Below are 25,592 nucleotides of genomic sequence, written 5' to 3'. Positions count from 1 at the left end.
CTCTAGCGGCAGGATCTTCGTGCCTCTTTTCGGCGGGTTCAGCGCTCCGAGGCTGGTTGGTAGCCACTGAGGGGGGCAGGGTGAAGGGAGAAAGAAGGAGAAAACAAAGGAAAAGTTCGGGGTTTTGTTGTTGCCGAGGGTGGATAGCAATGTGTGGAGCCTCCTCCTTCACTCTGCCCGCCCTCCAGCCCTCTCCTCGGAATGGTTATAATAATGTGTTATTATTTGGGACGTTGAGTGTTGCCAGAATCTCAGCGGGAACCAGGAGGGGACTAAAGTTGAGTGGGCGAGGAGGCAGCCGCCGTGCTTGCAGCTCATGGAGGCTCGGCGGGGGTTCTTTCTGTGTGTTTTTGAGCTTTAGAGGGTCCCATTTTATCTGTGTACCTGGCCGACCCTCAGGGACTGAGAAGGTCAGACTTTGGGCTCAGGAAACACTAGGGCGCGCGGTTCAGTGAGCTCCGCGATTGTTTTTAGGGCTGAACAAACTGTCCCTATTAACATCTGACCTGGCGCCGTGGCAGCAGCGCCGCTGCTGCTGAACAGATGCCAGTTTGTCCAACATCTCCGAGGGTAGCGCCGTGATTTACAGAGACCTTAGGGAATGTGTAGGGTTGGAAAGCCACGATGGTGTAAGACACAGTTCCTGTAAAAGAAGCCGCATAATTTTTTTTCTTTTTTTAAAAAAAATTTCCCTCCTCCGCTCACGCCTAAGTTGTGTGGTGCTTTCAGGGCAGGAAAGGGGAGGCTTAACGTTTTCGTTTTCTCTGGGATGTGAAATGCACCGTCGAGGTAGGAGCTGCCGGATCCAGCTCTTTGATCTTTCATGAAGCCGTTCTCTGGAAAATTGCCCTCTCCCCCTCTGCAGCAGATAAACCTTACTCACAAAGTCCTTCCCGGGATTCCTTGCCCAGGGACCGAGGGAGCAGATGACAAGGCTGCACCATTTCCATGCCATGTTTGTATTCCTTCCCCTTCTGTCCTCACCGGGCAGTGTGGGAGCTCGGCGGGTTGGCAGAGCCTTCCTCCCCCGCCTTTCCTAGCTTTAACTTAATTGCACCGACGTGCTGGAGGAGACCGATGATGTCTTTAAGGAAAAACAGTGATGCTGCAGATTAGAGGGGACTTGTTAATCAATTGCACGTTTGAAAGACCTTTTCTTCCCTTTGTTGCTTTCACTAATCCGTTTAGCTCTCCCCGGGAGGTGACAGATGCCTTTATTTCCTGTTATTCAGCTCCGGGGTCCGAGGTCTTGCCATTTGTTGCCTTACCATGAAGGGAGAGGGTCAGCAGAAAGCTAGAGGTCTGGGAGCTTTCCGGGCGAGAGCAGGAGGCGGGCATGTTACAGCTCGCGGATTTGGGGTCAGTTCCCGTTGCGTTTATTTTTCCTAGAGCCTTTATTGCTCCCTTTGAAGAGGCTGCCCCGCTGCTCTGCCCCTCCTGCAGGGTCCGGGGCTCCGGGGATCCCCCGGGGCCGCAGGGAGGATGACGTTCGTCCTCTGACGGTTGTAAGAGGAGATGCCGGATCGTCTGTCCCCGGCCCCGCTTTATTCCCTTCACCCTGAGCAGCTCGATCTGTTTTCCGAATGCAGCAGGAGGGAGGTGTGCACGGTGTCCCGTGAGCTTCTTTCCTTTCTTCATTCCTTTTTTCGTCCGTTCCCTTACCCTCCGGTGCAGCCCGAGAACACCGACGCTTGTGCATCTGCCACGGCCAGACTCTCTCTGCCCTCCCAGAGCCTCCCCACAGCTTCCCGGGGGGTGGAGGAGTGCACGCTCCCGGGAACCTCTGGCCGGGCGCGGAGCTGCCCACGGGTGGAGCGCCTGGCGCCGGGAAAACGGGCCGAAAAAGCGCTGGGAGTGTGGCAGCGTACCTCCGTCTTCTTTTGTGGGCAATGGTACTGCTCCGTCCACTTGTATATGCTTTCAGGAGACATGTCAAGTTTCAACCTTCTCGGAGGCAGTATAAAATCATCAATTACCATTAAAAGCGCGTTTGGGGTTTATCCTTTTATTTTAGAGCGTCCCCATAAACAGGCTCGTGATAATCGCCTCAACCACCTGTAGAAAGCGTGGATTCACTCTACTTCGATAGGCATGAAGTTTGAGACTCCATTTTCTTCTCTGAATAAGTGTCACAGTGGTTGAGAGCCCATAATCACAGCAATAAATACTTGTGTACTTTTATTGTTGAGGGGTATTCTTCTGTTTAATTAGATTTGCTTAATGGTAAACAGAGTATTTGTTACTCTACATTTCACTTAAAGGTTTATTTTTGAAAATGTTATTTCAGCCTTTCCAGTGTTCACTTTTAGAATATGGCCAGGTGAGAGGCAACAGCAATGAGGATGGTCATTTGTTGAAAATGGTGATGCACAATGGACTCGGCTTACAGACTTTTGCCCCCTTGCCATTAAATAGGAAAGGACATTTAATCAACTGGAAATTGATGCTCACATGACTTGAGAAGTATGCAGAATGCAGTGTTCAAAAAAAAAAAAAAAAAACAAAACCACAACAGCTCTGTCAACACAATATCTGGGAATGAAAACATAATGGTAACTCATGGCTGTGATTTTGAAAGCCCTGAAGTTTGTAAGCTTCTACCTAACTTCATAAAGAGAAAACCTCTCTAATTTCTGAGAGTACAGTGTTTGTGGAGAAACTAATACAAGCACGGATTACTTCTGAATGTCTTTAAATGCCTAACTACAAAAAGTTATAAAATATTTTGATCTCAAAAGTTGCATAAGACTTAGCTGTAGCTCCATTCTGACTTTAATAAAAGAGATTCGGCTCTGGAAATTTTACACAGGTCATCTGATAAAAGTCAGTACATCTTTGAGTACAAGGAGTTTTCAGATAGCTTTTAATAAATGATATTGCCCACATTAACTATTTTTAGGTCAAATCTTAATCAAACCCTTTCTAGCGTTAATTAACTTGTTAGTTTAGTGATGAAGTTTATCATTGGGTCAAGAGTTGGCACTGGATTTTTTTTCTCCTTGAGTGTCTTGATTAAATTAAGGATTTGTAATGGAATTGCACTTATTTCCTTAATCACTTTGTTGCTGTAAACAGCATAGAAATGCAAGATGCTGGAAGAAGAGGACCACATGAGAGATGAAGCAAATTAATCCTGTTTAGTGAGTTTTCAGTTGTTTGCAGAGAAGCTGATCTTTTTTCTAAACTCACTGCACTTTGTCTAAGGTGTGAATAGCTTTCAGAACTGTCATTGACATGGGAATATGTTTGACCACTAATTAAAGGACTTGTGGAGTCCTTTTCATGGCTTATTTTCAGTGTCTTAAATTTCTATTTTATATTCAATAAAAATGTCTTTTAGAAGCAGTCAGCATCTCAAGCTTTTAATCATACTTCTGACTGAGAGAATTTATTTTAAAGGTCTCTTTGTATTTATTTTTTTTTAACATTGCAGACAAAGAAAAATATTAAGCAAACTTTCATTTTTTTAAAAATAATAACTCCTTTTATAGATGTTCTCTGTTGCCTTGTGTGGTTGCTCAGAAGGAAGAAATGCTACTTACAGTATTCCATCTAATTTATAGCATCTGTCACTATGTTCTCTGTGCAAAGAATGGTTTGCTATTTAAGTTTGTTTATTCATTGTGAGGCTGTTGCTTTATAAAGGAAGTTGTCATTAGGCTCAGCATGTCTGGAAAGCATGCAAGCACTCAAGTCTTCTAATCCAGTGACTACAAAGTAGTTAACTCTTCAAAGAAAAGGAACGACAGGATTTTGTTGCACTGAAAGAAGATGCATTGTTCGTTAATCCTGCTTTTAGTTGTTGCTCCACTAAAGACTACTACAGCATTTCTAGTAATCATTCGGGACAAGCATGGATTTTGCTTAAATTATTGTCTTTTCTCTTGGTTTTTTTCTAAACGCATAAGTAGTGAAATGTCCCTTACCGGGTTCTTGCATTTACTTTTTCTGGGACTTTGCCATACACCAATATTCACTTGCAGCATCCTGCTAGATAGTTTTGCTGATGTTTTCCACAGACTTGACTCACAACCCAGCTTTTTCTTTTGACATCTGTTTGTCCTCCTCGGCCAGCTCGGGAAAGGACTTCCTCTTCCAAGTGATGCCAGCTTGTGATCTTTTTTTAAAACTAAAAATGTCTGTACATGACTTTCCAGGCCATAAACCATACTTTTCAAAAAGTCAAAAGGCGATCTCTTAGTTATAAATTGTGACTTTGTGTTTTAGATGGCAGGGGACAAAAGCTTTCATTTAAGAACACAAACCAATCTGCATTGTAGTATCAGTGAGAACAAGAAATCACTATAGAAATATATTTCACCAAGTAGTGCACTCTTACTGTGATGGGCATAAGTAGATGAATTCCACCAACATTGAAGACCCAGTATAGGTATCCTACATACAGTTCCATCCTTCTGAGCTGGTGTTGAATCAGTTTGTGTGTATCTCCATGCGCCATTATGGACATGTATCAGTAGTGTGTGCTGCTTCAGGAAGCAAAGGGAACATACTCCTCCTGTGCTGATTGAATTAGCCCTCATGTCTATTGATGCCTTCTGTTTTTGCTGTAATGTGTGCCTGTCTTTGAAGGCGAGTGAAGGAGAGCGATACAGAGTAGCTGAGGGAGGGGAAGGGTATCACCTTTATTACTGGTTCTGTAGGAGGTATTTAAAGGATGAGTGTGGTTTCACGTGCCTGTTGCTCTGAGTCTAGAGCAGAGTTCATTAAAGGCTCTCCTAAAGGCTGTGTGTGGTTGGTGAGGGCGTAGTTTCACAGACACCTGAAGCTCCTAGTTTATTTAGTTAAATCAGCAAGCTGGCTCTGCTGGAAAGTAGTCATAGAGAAAAAATGAAAGAATACATGGACAGAGAATTAGCACAAGAGATAAGGCATTTTTTTCTTCCACTCTAATGATTTTTGCTGAAGCAGAAGGAAGATAATTTGTCTGGGTACTGCTTGCAGGAGCAGCAAAGTGAAATGAGTGGGGAAATATTGGGGATCACGGTTTCCCAGAGTTTGGTTTTAAGGTGTGAGTAGCTGAATCAGTAAATTAGATTGGATCCCCATTTGGCATTTTGTCCCTGAGCAATCCATCAGTTTCACATGTCTAACATACCTTTTGGATTTGAAATTTCTATTCAGATGTGATTTTCTTAAGACAGCAACAAACAAGTTCAGTATTCTTTCTTGAACAAAAAGACCCCTTGTGTATATTGTCATACCTGTGAAACCTCTACTGAACTTAGATTTCTGTCTTGTAATTGCTTTGTTGGACTTCCTTTTATATGAACAGAATAAACATTTAATTCTGTAACTCCAGATTACTTGTCTTCATCACTTGCCACTTGTCCTCATCAGAACTGCTCTAGGGTGTTCATTTAACACGTCATCTGGTGAGTATGTTTTCAAGGTGAAATAGTTTCTATAAATGGTTTTCCTTGCTTTTTATAGTTTAACACATTAACATTATTTTTTTCCCCCATGGTATCGTCTAGATAAGAAGAATGACTTGACTGGTTGTATAAAGAAGAGGTAAATTCTGTAAGAGTTCTAGAATTCTGAAGGCTTACTTTTCAAAACAGTCTACACAACTGTCTAGTTGAATCATAAATGAAGCTATCAATGGATTAATTCTTTATCAAAGCAATAGCACAGTCACATATTCAATTATTGTGTAGATAGAGAACAGATAATGTACCACAAAAGACAGGAAGAATGTTATTCCTGTGTCTTTAAGTATAAAAATTGGGGTTGAAAATAATAAACTTAATTACTACTAGTCAGAAAAACTCTCCTAAGTCAAATGAATTGTAAACAAACAAACAAAAAACCAAAAATTTATTGTATATAAGTGTAAAAGAGGAATCAAAGAGCTCTACCAAAGACAGACTAATGAGAGTGGCAGACTGCTGCACAAATGGAGAAGATTGCTTTCTTCCATGTCTACAACAGAATAGATGGGTGTTGTATCTCTAACTTTTCTAATAAAGAAATAATAATCTGAAACTGGTACAGCAGGTCCATGTGAGAGTGGTATGATAAAACTGTAATTGTCTGTGGGACAGCCAGTGCTGGCAGAGGGGGTTGCACATTGAGGGACAGGAGGTCTGAGGCACAGCAGTGCCACCTTAGATCAGATGAAGTTGTTGTGGGACCTTGCTTGTTTGTTCTTCTCTTTGGAGGCAGAACAAGCAAAGGTCTTGTTGTATAAGAAGCTCTCTGGAAGAAAAAAGCCAAGAAGGACTGTTCTAGAAACATTAATTCAGTTTGCCTGGGTTTGCATGAGAAATTACTCCCATGAGTGCATCAAAAGTATTTTTGAATAGAGCAAGGTCAGAAAATAAGAAAATGGGAAAAAAAAAAAGAAAAAGAGTGTTACTTGATAGTCTTGGACTACTGCAGCTGAGTGACTTTAGAGTAGGTCCTGTCAATCTCTTGTATGAACCAATAATAAATAGAACTGCTTGAAAGCTTAAGATGCCTCAACAATGTATAAAATTTTCTGCCTTGTTCATGATCATAAAATTTAGAAGGAAGTTATAGTATGCAAAGAGAATGCTGAGATTTTTTATCCTTAAAATGAAAAAGCTTGTATTCTGGGAGATAAGTAATAGTTTTGCTATGCTTGTTTCTTGTTTAGAAAAATGACACAGCAGAATTGTGTTATAGATAAACCCAATAATAATACTAGAGCTAGTAAGGTTGCAGCAATGTTTCTATCTATAATAAAATTTATCCCTTCTTAAAAAATCCAAAAGCATAAATAGGCAAGTGAAGGCTGCAGACAGAGAACCCCAATGTAATATCATCTGTACTCTTTTATTTCAGGCATTAATGGTTCTGTTCTGATTCTAAATATGTGCTGCTTTCAGATTTTGCTGACAAACTAGAGGAGCATTTTTAAAATAAATTGTCCTCTTAACATGTGCTGCCCTGACATATATTTTTCAAGTAATGCAAAACTATGGAAACTGTATATCAGAGAGCTGACTGGACAAAAATTAACCCTGCAGAATCCAACGCTGTTCTGGCCTGGTCCCTGAATTGGCTTACCTCCAGTACCATGGACCACCAGCATTGGTGTGGGGAAGAGAAGATAGATGGCTGGGAGGAGGAGCACATGGCAGCCCTGGCAGAGCAGCTTAAATTGCCATGGGACTGTATTCTTGGAGAGAGAAAATCATATATGCAAAAATATTAACATAATTTTGTGGGCTAGAAAATGTAGAGACACTTCCACAATATAATTGTAATTGATGACTGTCTAAGGTTTGGATTCTGCAGAGTGAAGATGAACCTGTGCAGTTTAAATAAGAAAATTCTCACCTGCCTCAAAAGTCTAGTCTGCAAACAGGTGTTTGTTTAGTTTTCAGATTCTCACCACAAATCGTCTTAGCCATTTGTCTTTGTGTTAGAACTGTTGGATCTTCAGCAGTTGTTACTTAAGCTGCATTTTAGGAGTCCACTGAGTTTTTCATTGCAAGTAAGAATAAATGATCTTTGAAATTAAATGTCTTAATAAAACAAGGGAATCTTTTCATACAGTAAACAAGGAAATGGACAGAATGCAAGTTTTGTGAAGATTCTAAAGATCTATCAAAGCTTTCTGAGTATTCTTTAAGTTGAAAATACCAAGGATCTTGTAGCATCTATCAGTAATTACTCTTTTAAATCTTACAACTTCCTGTGGAGAAATACAAATCATGCTGCTTTTGAGTTAATGTGAAACATTTCTCTCATCAAGTTGAAAAGAAAAAAGGGGAGGAGTCTACGACAGGGAAACCAGAAACTTATGTTCATATAAGAATTTCCTTTTTTGGGGAGTGGGAAATTAAAATTATTTATGGTGCCCTAGGAACTCAGTAGTTGAAGAATGAGCTTAAACATAAAAAAAATGTTTTAAAAATTGTAGTTATAGTGGTGGTTAATGATGACTCCTTTCATGGTAGACCAGAATACCTTACAAAGGGAGAAGTGGTAATACGTAGATAAAATTGCAAGCTTGAACAGGATCTGAACCAAACCTACATGAGAAAAACATATCTGCTGTTGTTTTAATTTTAAAAATAGCTGTGCTTCATAGCTCTGCCTGGAAACAATTTAATACAACAAATTGATTTTTGTAGAAAGTATTTCCAGCCAGACCAGAAGCAGTACTTAAAAAAATACCTTGAAAGGGTGAGTCTGTTCTTTATACTTGGTTTTGCAAACTCAGTGAATTTGGATATTTATATCTGAAATTATGGATAGTAATTCAACCTGTTTTTCTAAAGCTGATCTCACATTTATCTTTTTCTCTCTGTGTCAGTGTAGAAATATGATTCAGAAGTATCTTCTCTAACAGAGGTAGCAGAGAAACTGTTACAAAGTTCATGATACTGTGGTTTTCAAAGTAACAGAAAAAACCCTACCACGTTTCTTTCAAGTTTTATGTCTAGAGAGCTTTTGGATAATGTTGCTCTTGAGAAAAATATGCTTATTTTTACTAGTGTGTTATCTAAGAACATATCACATGTAAAAAATGCTTTGAAGATGATCATGCTAATCAATGACAAGAGCATGCAGAGTTAGGAAAGACAGGTTTCAGAAGTTATACCGATCTGTAATCCAAAGGCCAAATTTAAAGTCAGGAGCAGCTTTGATTCTGGAACTTGAGGATTATGTGTTTACGCAGGAAAGGACTGCAAAAACTAAGGTGTTAATTTATAGCATATTTTCAGAATTACAAAACCTGGAAAATACTATCTCACATTTATTACAGAGGCAATTATTAGAAAGTCTTAACTCAGTGTGAAACTGAAGAGTAAACTAGATGCAGTATTTTCTTCCTGCATACAAGGCCTTAGTGATCAGTGAAATATTTGTAATGTCATCTTTACTTGTACTAAGTCAGACTGGCATGTGATTTATCACTTCTAGAAATATAGAAAAATCAAACCTCTGTGGTTTACTGTGGTGTTAGGCTCTGTAGAAATTGTTCAAGTGTCTTTACCTCTGTTATATTTTCTGGAAGATCAAGGTCTTCTGCAACCACAGTATGACTGGGGAAAAAAGAGATCTAAAAGGACCTTGAGAGGTTGGATTATTTGTTCTACAAGACAGAATCAACTTTAGCTGGCATAGCCCATTCTCAGAGGTGACAGGAGCAGAGATGCAGTGACTTCCACTCGCAGGCATGCAGACTTAGTGCTTACTTACACTTGATTGCAATCCAAGTGCATTATTTACTGTTACAATTTATTCCTCTACCTCTTGCAATTGTGCTTGATTTTATTTTTGTGGCTTCTGAAATAGATCCTCAAACTTTGACACAAATACTTCTCAAAAATTTTCCTGTCTCCTTGTAGATATCTCTCTTTCAACACCCCCTTCACCATTACTGTTTTCTCAGCCTTTCCTCTTACATCATGTTTTCTGAATCTTGTGGTTGTGCTCATTCTTCTCTACTGGACCTTCTCCAAAACATCTTTCTTCAACTGTGCTAACCAAAACCGGTGTATTCTAGTCCACGCTGTACCAAGACAAGCTGAAGGAAGATGATTGTCAAGCTGAAGGAAGATGATTGTTTCCTATATTTACCAGATGACATTTTTATTTCCCTGATTGAAGTCTGACTGTTTTGTGGCAGGATAGCCTTGCTCAAGTTCTGATCCACTCCAGATCTTCCACAAAGAATTGTTGCTAAGCCCCAGTTTGGTACCAGTGAAATGGTTAAGCAGGAAACTTTCTGCCTGTCTTCACTCTGTTGCCCATCTTTGTTCCCACCCTCTCCATACTATTTTTTACTGGTGTTTGATTCCATTTGCTAAGACCAGAATGTTTGCAACACCTAAGAGCTTGGTGTTGCCTGTGGAGTTCAGTAAGGCAGATATCCATAGCACTGAAACTTGTGAAGCTCCACAAATTCACTGGACTTAACTCTAATGGTTTTCTAAGGAGCTGTCATTTGCCACTATACAAAATGTCATGTTTCACCTATGAAAATGTCATAGGGGGCAGTTCCCTCCCCACTAGTGACTTCAGGCTCTCATTCCATACAGCATCTTAGATGTCATGTTATGGTCCTCAGGAGCTAAACTTCCCTCAGCAGAAACCCTTGTGACATGTGTAAGACTCTGCTTCTCTGGCTTCTTCTTAAATAACCTGCCTTTCTGTAACTTTTGTTTCTATAGCTCTGGTAAGATATATTTTCATATTGTACCAGATGCATCAGTTTCAAAGGCAGAGAGTTCACACCTGCCTATTTTCAGAGACTGATTTTTTTTTTCTGAGTTCAGATAAAGCTCATAGAAAACTTTGCAAATGACAGTTCTCTCTCTGACTCTTAATATCATGTCTGTGTCAATTTCATGGATTAAAATTACACCCTTTAATCTCAGACTGGGTAATGTATTCCTACATTTTACTCTTCAAAGTCCCGTATTGAGTGAGTAGTTGCATGTTGCAAGACCAAGGCAATTAACTAAAACTACTCTAGCTTTTGAAGCATATGATAAAAATTAATTTTTAAGCATTAATGCGTCTGTGAAATAAGTTACGGTTTTAAAACTGTAGAAATGACGTAAGAGTAAGTAGGTGTACTTGTCATTGTCTCTACAGGGTTCTCCTCATTTCCTGTGGCTCACATCATCCCATCTTCCTTCATTTTATTTTCTAATTTAACCTTTTTCCCTACAGCATGTTTCCTTGTGACACTTGGGTGTTTTGTTGTTTGATTGTTTTCTTTCTGATTAATTCTTCACCCACTGAGTAGCACTTTAGATCTTAGGAATTCACAGACATGTTATGGTTTCCTACTAATGATAGAAAGTATTTCAGTGATCCACAGTGGCTGTTCCTAGTTGTCTGGAAAAAAAAGTTCCTGGACAGCAGGTAGGAAAAGTGCCTCCAAAGAGATGGTGACTGAGCAGTTAGCATCCTCCCTCATAACTCATGTTGCTTGAGAAGCCATTTTACCATCTACAGGTTCTGACCCTTTGGGAGCCTTAATAGTGTAAAAAAATAATGGACTCTGCTTGTTTAGGAAAAAAACATGCTTTGTTTTTCTGCATGCCGAAAACCAAACTTGTGAAATAGTGAAAATTATTACATCCTTTACTGTTGCACATGTTTAATGTATAAAAACTGTTTGTGGGTTTTTCCCCCACTCTTTGGTGTTTTTTCCTAGTGTGGGGATTGGTTTCCCCTTACCCTTTTTATTCTTTCTTTCCTCCCCTTTCCTTTCTTTCCACCTTTCTTTTCATTCCCCCCTTTCCTTTCTCTCCCCCTTTCTTTTCCCTGTTTCCTTTCTCTCCTTGCTTTCTTTCTTTGTCCCTTTGAACTGATGAAACCGCTCTCTTTGGTAATTCTGAGTCAGCTGGGTCAATCCTGGGCTTTTCTGTGCAGAGACTGCCAAGTTTTTAGAAAGTATGTGGTGGTTTAAGGATTTGGATATATGTCCAAAAGGGACAAGATTTGAGACTTCCAACTGTCTTTAATTTAAAACCATAATTTGGAAAGGATCTTTCCTGAGTCCCAAGAGAAAAAAGCCAATACTTTCATTTATACAATTAGTCATCATTCTCTTCACCATTAGGGTTCTCCTCCCTTCTGAAAAGGCTACAGTTTGTTTTGCTGCCTTAACAAAAATAAGTTTAGTTGATTTAATGTTCTGTTTTCATGATGAAGTGTCTTATCTAGGTCATAGTTTAGCTGTTAACAGTATAGTTATGAAGTGGTAAGAATTCTCTGTGGTGAATTTAGTCTCTAGAGTGGGGCAAAATGCTGTTTAATTAGCAAATAAAGCAGTTCAACTTCAAATTATGTCAAAGTTGACTGCAACAATTTTAATCTTTTAGTAACCTCCTAAATATGTAGAGTGTCTGGAACTGCTCAAAACTCCGGTTATTTGACCTCTGCTATAGAAAAAGCATTTCATATAAATTAATATCGTAAGTAGCTATCCAAGGAAGGGAATTTTTTGATTTAGAAACCAAGTTAATACTTTTGTATTATGTGCAGACTGTAAAACACAGCTAAAGACTAAGAACATGTTCCTGAGCTCAGTTTTTTGGTTCTCAAGGCTCATTTGACTGGCTTATCAAATACTGTGCTAAATCCTTTTAAGTATTTGAAGCTGGTATTTGTGATATTTGCTTGGGATTGTTTTGTCTGTCGTGTAACAGTATTATCAGCAGATGTTTCCCTCATTTCTGCATAGTTTTAATTGGTGTTTAACATGATTACAGCCATAGTTTTGAAGGTGCAAGCAGTAGAAATATTCATGTTCCAGGTGTTTTCTGGACATGCAAGGTAAATGCAGTTATTTTAAAAGGAATTCTGTATGAGCTTCACCATAAAAAGTTTTGAAAACAATATTGTTTGGTATTTCATTTATGTCTATTGAAGCAGCAGTAGTTTGTGTCTCTCATGTTTACTAAAAAAATCGTATGTGAGCACTTCTCTCTTTAGTTGATACTATAGCAGGCATGATTTTTGATGTATTGAATTTTGCAATAAATATAGACTAGCACTTACATAATAAGTGAATAATTAGTGATTTACATCACTAACTCATTGGCTCTGTTTCATTAGCTGTAGAGTGCCACCTCAGCTCCATGGGAAATGGTTTTGATTGGATTCTCAGAAACTTAACTTTCCTTGTATTTAATTTACGTGAAAAACCATTTCTATGGAGTCCCTATTTCTGGCTTGATCTGGGTAGGCAGCCCTTTGTAGAGTGTGGTGTAGAATAGACTAGTTGCTTTAGTCTCCATTCTTATTTTTTCATTTGTATCATTATACATCTGAATGAAAGTAAGTCTTCATGAAGATTTGATTTCCTGACTAATGTGTGTTTTTTTAGTAAGATGGTTTATAGTTTACTGTAAGGTTTTGTTGAACTGGAAAACAATGAGTGAACCTGAACCATCTAAAGACCAACTTGTCTGTGTCTCCATGAGACTGGTTGGTGAAGGAAATATGTGAACCATGACTTGTTCATACCTAAGATCCCACAAAACTGTTTGTGTAAAAATCTATAGACTGTTCTGCCATTTCTCCCCCAAACAGCTGTCTGCTGGGATGAACTTTAAAAGACCTGGTTTCATGAGCACATTTTCCATTTTGTTTTACTTCTAAACCAGTTATCTTCCAGAAAGATGAAGGTTTTCATTTGTCTCTCATGTAATGGCATTATGAATTGCATGAGGAGCAGTGCTGTTCTGGAAGCAGTCCCTAGCTTTTGTATAAAATAAATAATTAAAGTTTATTAATTAAGGTAGCATTTACACCTCTTTGATAGGGGTAATAATGAGTTTTTAATACTGTAAGAAACAATATTCTCTTGTGAACATAAAGTGTTAATTTTTTTTTATCTGAATAAAAGATTTTAAAAAACAAAAAGTCAGACTTAAATAGTCATAGTATATCTTTATAAAGTTTGAACTGAAAATCATTTCACTTGCCAGATAGGCATTTTTGTGTTACTTCTGCACCCATTACTGTTCAGCATTTAAAATGGAACAGGGAGTCTCATTTCACTGACACAGTCATAGATTTTGGTGGTATCTTGTTTTGTAGATTCAGTAATACTTTCTGAAACTCCTGTTGCCAAGGCAAACAAATTAACGAAGGCTATTTAATTTTTAAATTACACAAAAAAGTGAGATAGTCTTGTTTATGAGAAAAATGAGGCAGAAGGAAAGTATGCTGAGAGCAGAGAAGTTTTAGTGTGAGAAAGTTTCTGTACAGTGTGTCCATGCACACGTGGCACCAGACATGATTGTGCATTTACTTAATATGATGTTTAATGGAAAACCTGGGAAAAGTCTGTGAAGAGAAAATAAAAGATCAAAATGCTGAAATAAAAGCTCTAGGTAAGAGATTTCCTGTTGTTGATTTGGATTCAAGTAGTTGAGTAACTAGCTTGCTTACATTTTTATCCAATGAAATATAAAATTTAAGCTCTCACTGCATTTACATATCCTGGCATACATGTACCCTACTGTGTTTAAGTAACTTTGACTAATTTCTGTGGTTCATTCTGAATGATTACTTGTTAAAAGGAGGGAACAGATAACACAGCATAAATGGCAAAAACTTAACAAGTTTTATGAACAAGCAGTGTCATGAAAAAGTTATTATCAACCAGAATTGTAAAGAGACATATAAAAGTCTGGTTTTAAAACAGGAAGTATAGGAGAAAACTAGGCATTTCATAATTGGACGGAAATCAACAGCTGTTCTAAAGTGACTGAATCTAACATAATCTCTTGCAAAAATGGATTTATTAGAAGATAGGGAAAAGTACGTGAACAATTTTATAATTGACTTATGGAGTCATTGCGACTTACATTTCTAGTATATATTTCGAGAAAATTTGTATTTTTCTAATTGATATCAGTGAATAGAAAGCTCCTGTGATAGTTCTTGAAATAATTTGGGGAATAGGAAAAAAGAAAATTTGTCAAAGCATTTTTATTTTAATGGCAGTTCCAGCTTCCTTCTTCACAAAGATGAAGTCAAAGTACTTGACCTACTAGATTTCCATTAGTAATTATTCTATATGCCATCAATCACTCAATAGATAGCAAGCTTTTAAAGTCTTTTTGTGGAGGACTGACTTCCAGGCCTCAGAAGACACTGAAATTCTTGTAGGCATAGGAGAAGGGATTGATCTGAAAGAAGAAACTGAGTAGTGGAGAGTTTTTTTGGGACCAGAAAGCCAAAATGTCATCCAGACATTGCTGCTGTGGAAAAAGCTTGCTTACAACAACTGGTTTGTTTGTTGTTGCTGTTACTTGTTTTTGGTTTTTTTTTTCTCCATTTTATTTTACAGGAGCAACTACACATCTTTAATGGAAGTGGTTGAACAGTTCCTTTTCTCAAAGTGAACTTTAAGATACTGCTGACCGCAGGAAAATCAAACACTGCCAGGGCATTTTGTCTGCAGTTACTTTTTTGCCCCTCATCCTTTATTCTTTTTTATATGATTGTAAAATGCAGAGGCTAATGCTAGCTACAAGGTAATACTATAAAAAAATGTAACGCTTATCTTCAGGTGTAGTAAAATGGCACGATTCTATTGCAGCCAGTGAAGTTACAGTGAGTATGTTATTAAACAAATTTAGCCTGTCTTACACTTGACTGATGATGTTTCTAGGTCTTGAATATGTTTCAGGCAAATGTCTGTGTTCAAGCAAACTGTCCTTCCCTTGAAACATTATAGTTGTTATAGTTGTAAATAGCAACATTCCTCTTAACTCTTACCAAAATACAGGAAATTATTTAGTCTTGCGATTTTGCATGTCTTTGCAATTGCTTCCTATTGGATTTCAAGATATCTCTTGTTTTTGTTTTCTTTTGTTTTTCCCTTTTTATTAACTTTTAGTTAAATGAGGCTGAATGATGTTGTTTGGATTGCTTGATTACAGTTTATACCATTCATTATTTGCTTCGGCTTTTTTTCCCCCAAGGGTAAATCAGAAAGGTGGGATATTTTAGACTACTAATAGGCTAGGGATTCTTTCTGAAGGCAAACTGGTTAAAATGAAAGAAAGTTTAAAAATTTTACTTTATGCCTCTAATTTGTGCTATCTTGGTAGATATGTTAATAGATGTGTATATTTTTGTATATGTAGAAGTGTATATAAATGAAGTGTAGTCTGCTCTGATGTTTGACAATTTTCATTTGCCTAAGTATTTTTTTTTATAGTTTAGTTTAGTAGTGTATTGTCCTGTTCCTATTGATTTTACCACTTATCTCACTGGAACAGTGTCACTGGAAATTTTGCTTATAAATCTGCTTTAATTTACAGCAGTTTGCTTATCTTCAAGTTGATCCCTGTATTTTTATTGAGGGAAGGCTTTCTGAGAGTGCTGGAGCTGTCAAATACAGTCAAGCCAATGGTCATGTGTGGGATTTTTCTTGACAGACTGAATTTACAGTGTGGTCACCCTGAAGAGACTGATGTTTGGTTACGAGATGGACTGATGACCAAATCTAATAGGGCAAGGAATGACAGGAAATTAAAAGAATTGAGCATTAGTTAGGCTAGACACTGAATAGAAAAAAGAAGTGGAAATATGCACTATTTTGAGATAATTAGGGTTGCAAAGGACCTCAATTCCTCGTGGGATCAAGGCCTCACTCAAAGCAGGGCTAACATTTCTGTGACTACTCTGCCACTTAAGTTAAGTCACCAAAGAAAAAACAGATTTCACTAAAGCATTTTTCATTTCTCTTGGCAGTCCTGCTTTACAGTGTCTTTCATATTTCCTTTTTTTCTGACCTTGCAAGAATCATCTGTTGAATTAAAAGAAGTATGAGTCAAATTTTAACCTGTAATGGTTGATTGCATGAGGACTGCCTAGACAGCCTCAGGTTGCCATGAGCACTTTAATTTCTCTCTCTATGCATAATAGGAATGATAATCTGAGTCAGTGGGGAGTGGAGATCCTCATCGTTTACTGCTTTGAAGATGAGGTTATATAGCTGTAATTACTGATAATACCTGACCTAAGCCCTTTCCCTTTAGCAGGCAATGCGTGATTTTTTACCTTGTATACTTTAACTACATTTGAAAAAGAGTTGATAAAAGATATGTCTGGCCTCAAGAACATTTTGTTGTTTAAACTTTCTGTTTAAACAACTGCTCTTTTTAATTGCCCTTGTCCTGCAGAATCTGAGCTCTCATTATATTTTCCTAATATAATTTTGGTAAATGCCTTCCTAGCTCTTCTGTTTCTCTGACAACTTTGAAAATGTTTTCGGGTTTATTGCTCTAGTCCTCAGCCTTTCAGAAGAGTTTTCTTTCCCCCTTTTTCTGTGATCAGCAGACAGTGTGTAAAGTTGTGCAGTTCTGCATCTTTCTTTGGAAAAAGCATATGCTTTTAAAAGTATCTTTTTATGGCTTTTACACCTATCATGACACACCATGTACAGGAAGAATATTTTTGGGAGTCAGCATTCATATTCTCCCATCAGAAAGATGGCTCAGTTCCAATATACTGTTGTAACTGTGACAAGCACATAAATTAAACACAAAATATTTTTTTTTCTTGTGTATTTACAGTTTTGATACTGATTTTGCAACTATCTTTTGCAGCTAGGCCCTGGATTTTAGCCTTGAATATTCAGGCTCACTTGGAAACCTGTCTTGCTGATTCTTGGCCAGTTAATAGTTCCAAGTGGATGCAATTTAATAACCCTTGTGCTGTTTTGATTTGTCTCCCACACCATCTGGTCTATGTCTTGCTCCTGGTCTTTTTTTTTTCCTGTTTTAAAGGATAGTATTTTTTCAATAATTCAAACTTTCAAGCATGTAATCTGAAAGTGTAGCTTGCTCTGAAATTTCCCTGTGCAATGTGTATTTCCAGAAAGAAGGCTTTCTGTATACACAGGAAAAAGAACATGAACAGGAACCTGTGGACAGGTTGGAATGGCAGGAATGCAGTGCACAGTAAAGATGTCTGTTTCTTCACACTGAAATATTGTTTAAACACATTTCAGGAGTTAAATTATTTCATGGCTCCAAGGTCTCCTGGATGGCTCTCTGTATTTCTCTCTAGGGGCCTCCACGTTTAATTATTGGAGTGGCAAGAGATGTCTTTGAAATACAAAATCACTCAGCCCTTGCTGAGATGAAAGTTAAGTGTTGTGATGAAGCTTGTAGTCTACTAACTGAGCTTATTTATACTTGATTTAGTAAAGATAACTTAGAGTACTGCTAATTAAGCTTAGCTCTGTTTGTCATAATGTTTCGAAAATACTGGGTAAAAGGTTTGTTCATGTTGTGTGAAGGTACAAATTTTTGACAACATTTTTTCAAATTTTGGATGAGTGTTTGCCTGCCATAGCCTGGATGCTTCTCCCTTAGGCTTTCTCTATATTTAAAAAAAGTTTCTTTAGCCAGCATTCAGTTTATTTCTGATTTATGTGTAGTTTTTGCTAATCTGGCGTCTGTGTTGTGTAGACTGAAAAGACTGAAGGGGTGGGTCTTGTTCTGCCCCATGTTGTGAGTGTTGGCTGGGAGTAGCTGCTGGGGAAGCAGCCGGTGAATTTGCCTACTGTGTTACCTGGTGGCTAAGCAGTGGCACCAGCTGTCTGTGCTGCAAAGAGAAGGGGAGGCTGAAGGTGTCCATCCCAGGTTTGGCTGGATTTGTGTTGCTGTCTTCACAGCAATTACTCAACACCTTCAGTTCAAATTGCACCCTTCCTCAAGCAGGTGACAGTGGTGTCTGGCTCTGGGGTGGGGGGTGCCCACAGCCCCGTGCCCAAATGTGCCTGCTTGGTCCATGCCTACACATGTGTCTCGTTCCTCTGGCAGAGAAAGTGAGCTGGGTGGGTCCAGGTGGCCTGTGAGGCACTGACTCCTGCTACCTCAAGGATTTCACTAACCTTCTGCCTCTTTTGGCACCCCTTCACCTTATTTTCAGGTCCATATTTTAGAACTGTGACACAAAATCTTACCTTACATTTTTCAGCCTTGCTCCCATCCTCTCAGAGGAGCAGCTGGCTGTTCTGCAGTAAGATGCCCACCAACCCCTTGTCAGTGATATTAATGAGCTAAATTTTCAAGCATTGCTTAATATTTTCTTCCTTCTTCTTTCCTAATCCTTGGTGCTGTACATATTTCGGAGTTCTATAAGAAGATGTATTTCCTTCTTCCAGAGCTGTCACTGTGATGACGAATGGGTGATCTTGGGGTAGAAAGTCAGTGTATATGTACAATCTCCATTTTGCCTAGCAGAATTGGTCTGATGACATTTTGATGCAGTTCCTTCTATTTTTTCCCTCCTTCTTCTTCTCCAGCAGCCTGGTTTTCCTCATCAAAAGTCAGCTTTTAGGTTTGCCAGACCAGTGCTTCTGTCTCTTCAATCAGCTTGTGCAGGATAAAGGCTTGGCTTCCACTTCTGCTTCAGTGAAGTTAGTTTATCCCAAAAACAGATCTATACATGCCAAAAACTAAACCTGAACATGTGCCATTTCTGTAATTTTACTGAGAATTAATATAAATTATTTCGCCATTAGAATAAGTTAAGTATTTTATTTAACCTTTTGTGTAGTTCATGAGTTTTTGGCATGTTATTGTTATTAAAAAGAATTAGCTATGCAAGCTTGCATATATGCCTGTCCTAGACTTCTATCAGTTCTGTTTTATGTGCAATCTCTAGTAGATGCTATGCTTATATCCCAAAGAAAAAAAAAACCCCAAACCTACATAAGTAATGGAATTTTTGAAACTCTGTACTGGGTATTATTTCCGACCATCTTCTGCAGTACCGAGGGTGATAATTTCAGCTTGGCTGGGAAAAGAATCCTAGTAAATATTCCCAAAAAGAGGTTTTCTAGTTGGTTTGTCTTGATAGATTTCAAGAAGCAGTCCATCTTTAAGAAAAGGAGTGTCTTTTTTTAAAAGTTTTTTAAAGTTTTTTTTAAAATTTGGTTTGGTTTTCATTTTGGAGAGCGAGTGAGTTAGGATCTTGCTCTTTTTTTTTTTTTCTGGTGATTTTTACACTCCTGCTTATAAGAATGGTGGTTTGATTGACATTTAGTCCATATATGTGACCTTTGGAAAGAATTCAAGAGATCCTTTACCATAGTTCTGCCAGCATTTCATTTCTCTCAACTGTGTAGTAAATGTTTAACTTGAAGTGCGTGGGAACAGTGTGTCCCTGCAAAATGGCGTTTCAGGAGAATCTCTGTTCCAGAAAGCTTTGTAGTCTCACCTTAATTTTGACATCCCATTTTCCGTAAGTGGAAATAGATCACAGCCTAGTTAAGGTTATCTGAATATTCAGCAGTGCAAATGATTTTGTTGCCTGTTCCTTTTGCACTGCTGTCTTCAATTGTGATTTGTTGTACAAATCCTGGAACATTTGTTGGCAGGCAAACACATTTCAGGACACATATGTTCATCCTGATGTGCATCTCAGGGTACTTTGATTCAATGTCAGGATGAGACTAGATATGCACTGGTCCTATGTATTTACTTTCGTTTTGGAAAGGGTCTCCGTCAGGGAAGAAATGAGGATGTACATCAAGTTTAGCGCGACAGCGACAATGTATTCTGCAGAGCATTCATTCCCCATGATGCAGAGAGATCACACCTCCCTCCTGTGAGTCGGGGCTGGGGCATTTGGCACTATACAAAGTGGCATATATATATATATACACACACCTACTGTATATGGGGCACAGTGCCACTGTGGACCTCATAAACATTTTAGGACCCAGCTAAAATAAAGACATACTGGATATCCATGTGTGACTGTGGTACTATGTTTATCATAATATGTATGGATGAAGCTCTTGTAGCAGTGGCCCGTCTTCAGAGCTGGGAAGGAAAAGGAAGCAAGTGAACAAAGGGACACTTGTCATTGAACTCTGATTTTAAAATCAGCTGTTTCTCCAGTTCCATTAGAAAAAGTGTGATTGACCATTTATTAATGCTCCATTTTCTGCCATCTTCCCTCATCCTTATTATTGTGAAGGGATCAACTCCTAAGAGATATTTAACAACAGGTACTGTCAGATTTTATCACCATGATAATCAGGTTTCCTTACTCCTAATGAACTTCTAGCTGCAACTGGTAGTTTCATTGCAGTATATATTATATATATTACATATATATATTTAATATATATTTCATAGCAGTAGATCAAGTTGTCCACCACCATAATGGTGACGCAATTTGAAGAGAAGATTTGTTTTGTGAATTCTGAAGAACCTGGGTTTCCTGGGGTGTGCAGTACTCTACAGAAGACAAAATATGTCACTGTGGTGTTTCTGTGGCGAAGGGCTGATTCTGCTCTCCAGAGACTGTCAGGCTCTCCTGTTAGTAGTGCAGGAGAGGGAAGAGTGCCCTTCTCTCGTTTGACAGGCCATCATTTGCGGCTGGGAGTTTTGCCAGCTAGTAACGTAGTGTATCCAGTTTCTAATTTGGGTGAAATGTTACTGAGAAGGTGGTGGCCTGACAACTCTGGCATTTCCTGAGGTTCTCAGATTACTGTGACACCATGTGATTGGTTTTTCAGGCTCAGTCTTACTTGAGTTGAATCGTTTTTACTGCTTGCTCTGGTAGGAGTTTACCTGTGAACTTGCAGACTGAATTACTTTTTTTTAATTGTTACCTACCAACTTGTTGTTGAAGTTTTTGGGAACTCGAGAGTCTTTATGTGTAGATGCCTAGTACATTACATTCTAAAGAAAGTCGTAGAGGAAGACATTCAGCGCTGCTTGCCTTCTGGGAGCTCAGACTTTTCTTTCACTTTTTTTGGTTTGGGCAGTACATACACTGAGCTAGATTGAAGCATGAGATTCTTCCATCACCTCCTGGAACACTGTTGATGAGTTTGATATGGTCACGAGGGAATGAAATGGATTAATGTTTCACTAAGTGTAGGTCTAAATGAATCCATTTGTTGTGTTTTATTTTCCTGAGTATCACTTGAAAATGGGAAAAGAATGTAGGTGGCCATGCAAACTTAAAGCAAGGATGTGTCATGGTATTCCTCTGGGATCTTCCAAAGGTCTACCTAAGCCTTCAGATGATGAGCATCATCCTCCTTCAAAACAGGCGACAAAGTAAGGAAAAAACTTGTCAAAATCTGGAAGCAAGTTTTATTTTCAAGAGAGATGTTTGGAATTGGTGATGATTCATGCTGACTGCCAGTCTGAGGCCAGACTCTTTACCTGGTATTTAAACATGTTACAGGGAAGATGCTCTTGGGTTCATAACCTGCTTATTGCATTCCTGACTGTAGTACAGAAAGTATTGAGCAGAACAATAAAACATTTTTAAACTTAATGTAGGTAGCTTTTCTAATTTTTTAAATCCATGATTATTACCTATTGTATTTTAAACTCTAGATTATTTTATATTTTACATTCTTCTGAATTAAAAATATTCTGCTTTGAAGGTGTTTTAAACAGAATTTTTAGCACGTTTCATTTAGTTCAGAGCAAATGTAATGGACCTTTAATTCTTGCCTTTATTGACCTTTGATTTTATGTAAACCCTGTAGCAAAAGTTAGCATAAATTGGCTCAAGAAAGTTATACATCTAAGTCGCTTGGCTGGTCCCACTGATTAAGTTCAAACATCAGGCTTGGAATTGTGATAATTTATCTGAACAAGAGCCATAAGGTTTATCTTTAACCGCAGTGAAAAAATGTTATCTTTGACAACAAAGCAAACAAAGTATCAAAGATTTTCCTAAACAAAAAGAATCAAAGCGTGCCTTGATCTGTTTATGTAATCGAATGAAAACTAATTAATCCCCATTTTCTTATGTTCCTAAGTATTTACAGTTGGTTAACAGTATTGGGAGTAGGATTGTTTTTATTGACTTTTCAAGGCAAAGAGCAGTTCTCTTATTCTTTTTGTTTTCTTAAGGACAACTCAAATGTGGAAAGGCTGTGATCAAAAGAGATTTCCATTCAGCACCAGGCTAAAGTTTGGCTTGCCAAATACCGAAGTTACTTTATCTTGGAACGCAGTACAAGTAATGCTGCACATGTAAGGAATGGTGAGCCATGTCTTCTATTCCTTACTTGGATACAAAGACTGCATGAGCAATGAATGTGTCCCAACCTGACCAGGCTGTCTGACATGACTCAAAGTTGCTCTGTTTGTTCAGCTAGCTGCTCTGTCTAGTGTGCAAATGAGGAACCACCTGTACAGGACGTGTGGCTTGCCATTTTTTATCCAGGAGGAAGAAGACCTTTAGACAGGACACGTGCAACTCAAAAACAGGAGCTCCTTGTTCCCATCTCTGCTGCCTGGAGGGGGTTTCTGTCTCCCGTGTCAACAGTGTATGGTGTCAGTTTATCTGTCTGTTGCATTATTCATAAGACGTGCATGCTCCTTCCTGTGGCTAATGCATTTCATCTTTTGTTGCAGAGGCAGCATACAGCCCTAAGCATATTAGCCACATGCTTTAAGGACGTGAGGCTCTAATCCTCTTGAGCCTTAGAAAAAGGATTTAGTTTTCTCTAGTGATTCACATATATATTGTTGGAAAAATACAACTCAAAATACAGTTGTATAAGAGACATTTACTTTATTGATTAGGGAATTACTAAGTTAAGGAATTAACTGAATTTCTTCTCCTGGCCCTGCATCACAGTAGGAAAGTGTTGTATGAGTGTTAGCATGAGTAGACTCTAAACCCACTTTTTTTGTAAGCACAAAACTACTTCATGAGCATTGCTTCTGAGATGGATTAAGAATTTATGAATTTCAAATCTATATTTTAAAAATTCTTGTTATGCAGAAATAGAAGTATGGATGCATTGTTTGCAAAAATCAGAGCTCCTGTGTAAATCTGATGCCCAGTATAACCATAAAAACATTCTGGTGTAGACCAGAAAAGAATTAGTAGCACAATGTGTATACATGATTGTGAGCAGCCATTGCATTTTCAGCATGTGACCTGCTGAAAGTATGGCTTGTTCATGTGCTCCAGACTGGAGTGTTTTTGTGGAATAATGCCCAGGATCACAACATACTCTACTCCTATACCAGTTCATAAAGAACTGATAAGTTTAATTCTTAATTCCATTGTGTTTGGTTTTGTTGTGTTTTGGTATTTCAGGATTGTTTTTGGGGATTTTTTTGTTGGGTTTTTATTTATTTATTTATTTATTTTTTCAGACACCAAGGCAATTGTTTAAGGCTGTTCTGACTTTGACCAGGTATTTTCAAAATCTGTTCCTTAGAGTCTTTCTCTGAGTCTTGTAGCTATTGTGATGTATTTTTATCAATTTGACTGTGTCTAAACTGAGTATGAAACAGCACAGTATCTTTAAATTAGAACTAGTGGATGCTGTCTCCTCTGTAGAGAAACAGCTTTCCAGAAAGAGGAAGAGATGTCAGAAGAGGACATTTCTGTTCCTTCTGAAAACTCAGTCTACAAAACAGATGTACGGTCAGTATTCTCCTCCAGAATAGTGAGTTCTAACAAGAAGTTAGAGTTTCACGTTCAGGGTTTCAGCATGGAGGATGAAAAACAGAGCCCAAAAATTTCACTTAATTTAATATGTTGCTACAACTACTGGCACTTCATTTAAAGTCAGAGGAAGAGTGACTCATTGTAATGGATTTTGATTCAAACCCATTGGTCTGGAAAAGTTATATATAGCAAGTATTCCTATTCTCTGAAATGGGATTTCTTTCTTTTTTCTTTTTTTCTTTTTTTTTTCCTTCAGTGGCAGAAGCCTTGCTCACTGAAAGGATGTGCATCTGCACAGTGAGCCATCATCTCTGGAGGTATTTAAAAGACATGTAGATGTGGCACTTAGGGACATAGTTTAGTAGTGGGCTTGGCAGTGATGGGTTAACAGTTGGACTCAGTGACCTTGAAGGTCTTTTCCTACTTTAGTGATTCAGTGACTCCAAGATACATTAGTATTATAAGAAAAATATGTGTATCTTTTGATTTGTCAGTGGTGTGGTACTGGAAAATTATGTATGTTTTCTACTGGTGGTGTTGAGCTGATTTCTCAAATGATGATACTTGTAGCAGAAGTAATATTTAGACCTATATTTTATCTATTTATTTTGTAGTATTTTTTGTTAAGTACCAAATAAGAGTTGATGATCCTGAAAAATAATTGGTCCTGGAACATACTCGTTATGTAAAACAATGAAGATTTCAATAATAGGCTCTAGCAACTGATGAGGCAGACTAAAGCTTGGTTTTGCAGCTGATTTGGCCAAAACTCAGATTGAATGAGAGCAGTATTTCTGAATGAAATCAGAATTCTGCTTATGCATTAGTTATTCAACCTCTAATTTAACCCTTGCAGAAGCCTAGAGTTTTGAAATGAAGTATGTTACCCAAAGAAAAACAAGTTATGGAGAGAAATGATGTGTAGTAGAGCACAACTATGTTTGCTGGGGCTGGGCCAAGTAAAAAGTTAGATGCATGTCAGAACTGATTAAAGAATTCCGTATTATAAGGGTATGGTATTTTAGGATGATGATGGAAGGATGGGAAAACCATTAAAAGAATGCAGTTGGACAGAGCATTGTTTTGTTTTAATCAATTCTAAGTCTAAAGAAAAACAGAATTGCAGCAGGATTAAAATAACTTTTTTTTTTTAAAAAAAGACATGCTTTCAAGTTAGTATAATTTAAACTCAAACTATCTTAAAATTATATGGTATAGTATTTATTTGCCTCTTACATGAGAATAGCATGGTAGTAGAGATGATGGGGATGGATGGGGGAAATCTGGGGACCATCTGAAAGCAAATGTTAATTTTTTTTGTAATTATGCATTCTCTTAATAATAAAAGACTTTAATATTCCTGTATGTAAAATGAAAACAGCTGTCAGAAATAAATGTCTCTTTAAAAGAAGCCATGAGTAGCATTATTCAAAACATACTTTTCATAGGAAAATTAGAAGAACTAGCATTGACCTATGATTAAAATAGAGGTGTTACCTTTGATTTGACATCTGCATTCAATTCTTTCATCCTGGGGATTTTTTCCCTAGCAAATTATTCCTTTTTTTAATACTTGTTCCTCAAATACAGGCTACAGCTAGCATAAAGCAAAACAAAACAACAAAAATAACCAAAACCAAATTAAAAAAATTTAA

General features: G+C 37.9%; 1 protein-coding gene across 1 annotated transcript in view; it reads left to right on the top strand.

Moving 5' to 3' along the window:
* The window catches only part of ROR2 (receptor tyrosine kinase like orphan receptor 2), a 143,855-nt gene that overhangs the window by 950 nt on the left and 117,313 nt on the right, over nucleotides 1-25,592 (top strand). The gene's annotated exons all lie outside the window — the stretch shown is intronic.

The sequence above is a fragment of the Corvus kubaryi genome, unplaced genomic scaffold (genome assembly GCF_017639235.1).
Source record: "Corvus kubaryi isolate FWS band 111438036 unplaced genomic scaffold, C.kubaryi_AGA036_p1.0 37249, whole genome shotgun sequence".
Taxonomy (NCBI): Eukaryota; Metazoa; Chordata; class Aves; order Passeriformes; family Corvidae; genus Corvus; species Corvus kubaryi.
Note: the sequence above shows the minus strand (reverse complement) of the source record. Positions and strands in the feature narration are given on the sequence as shown.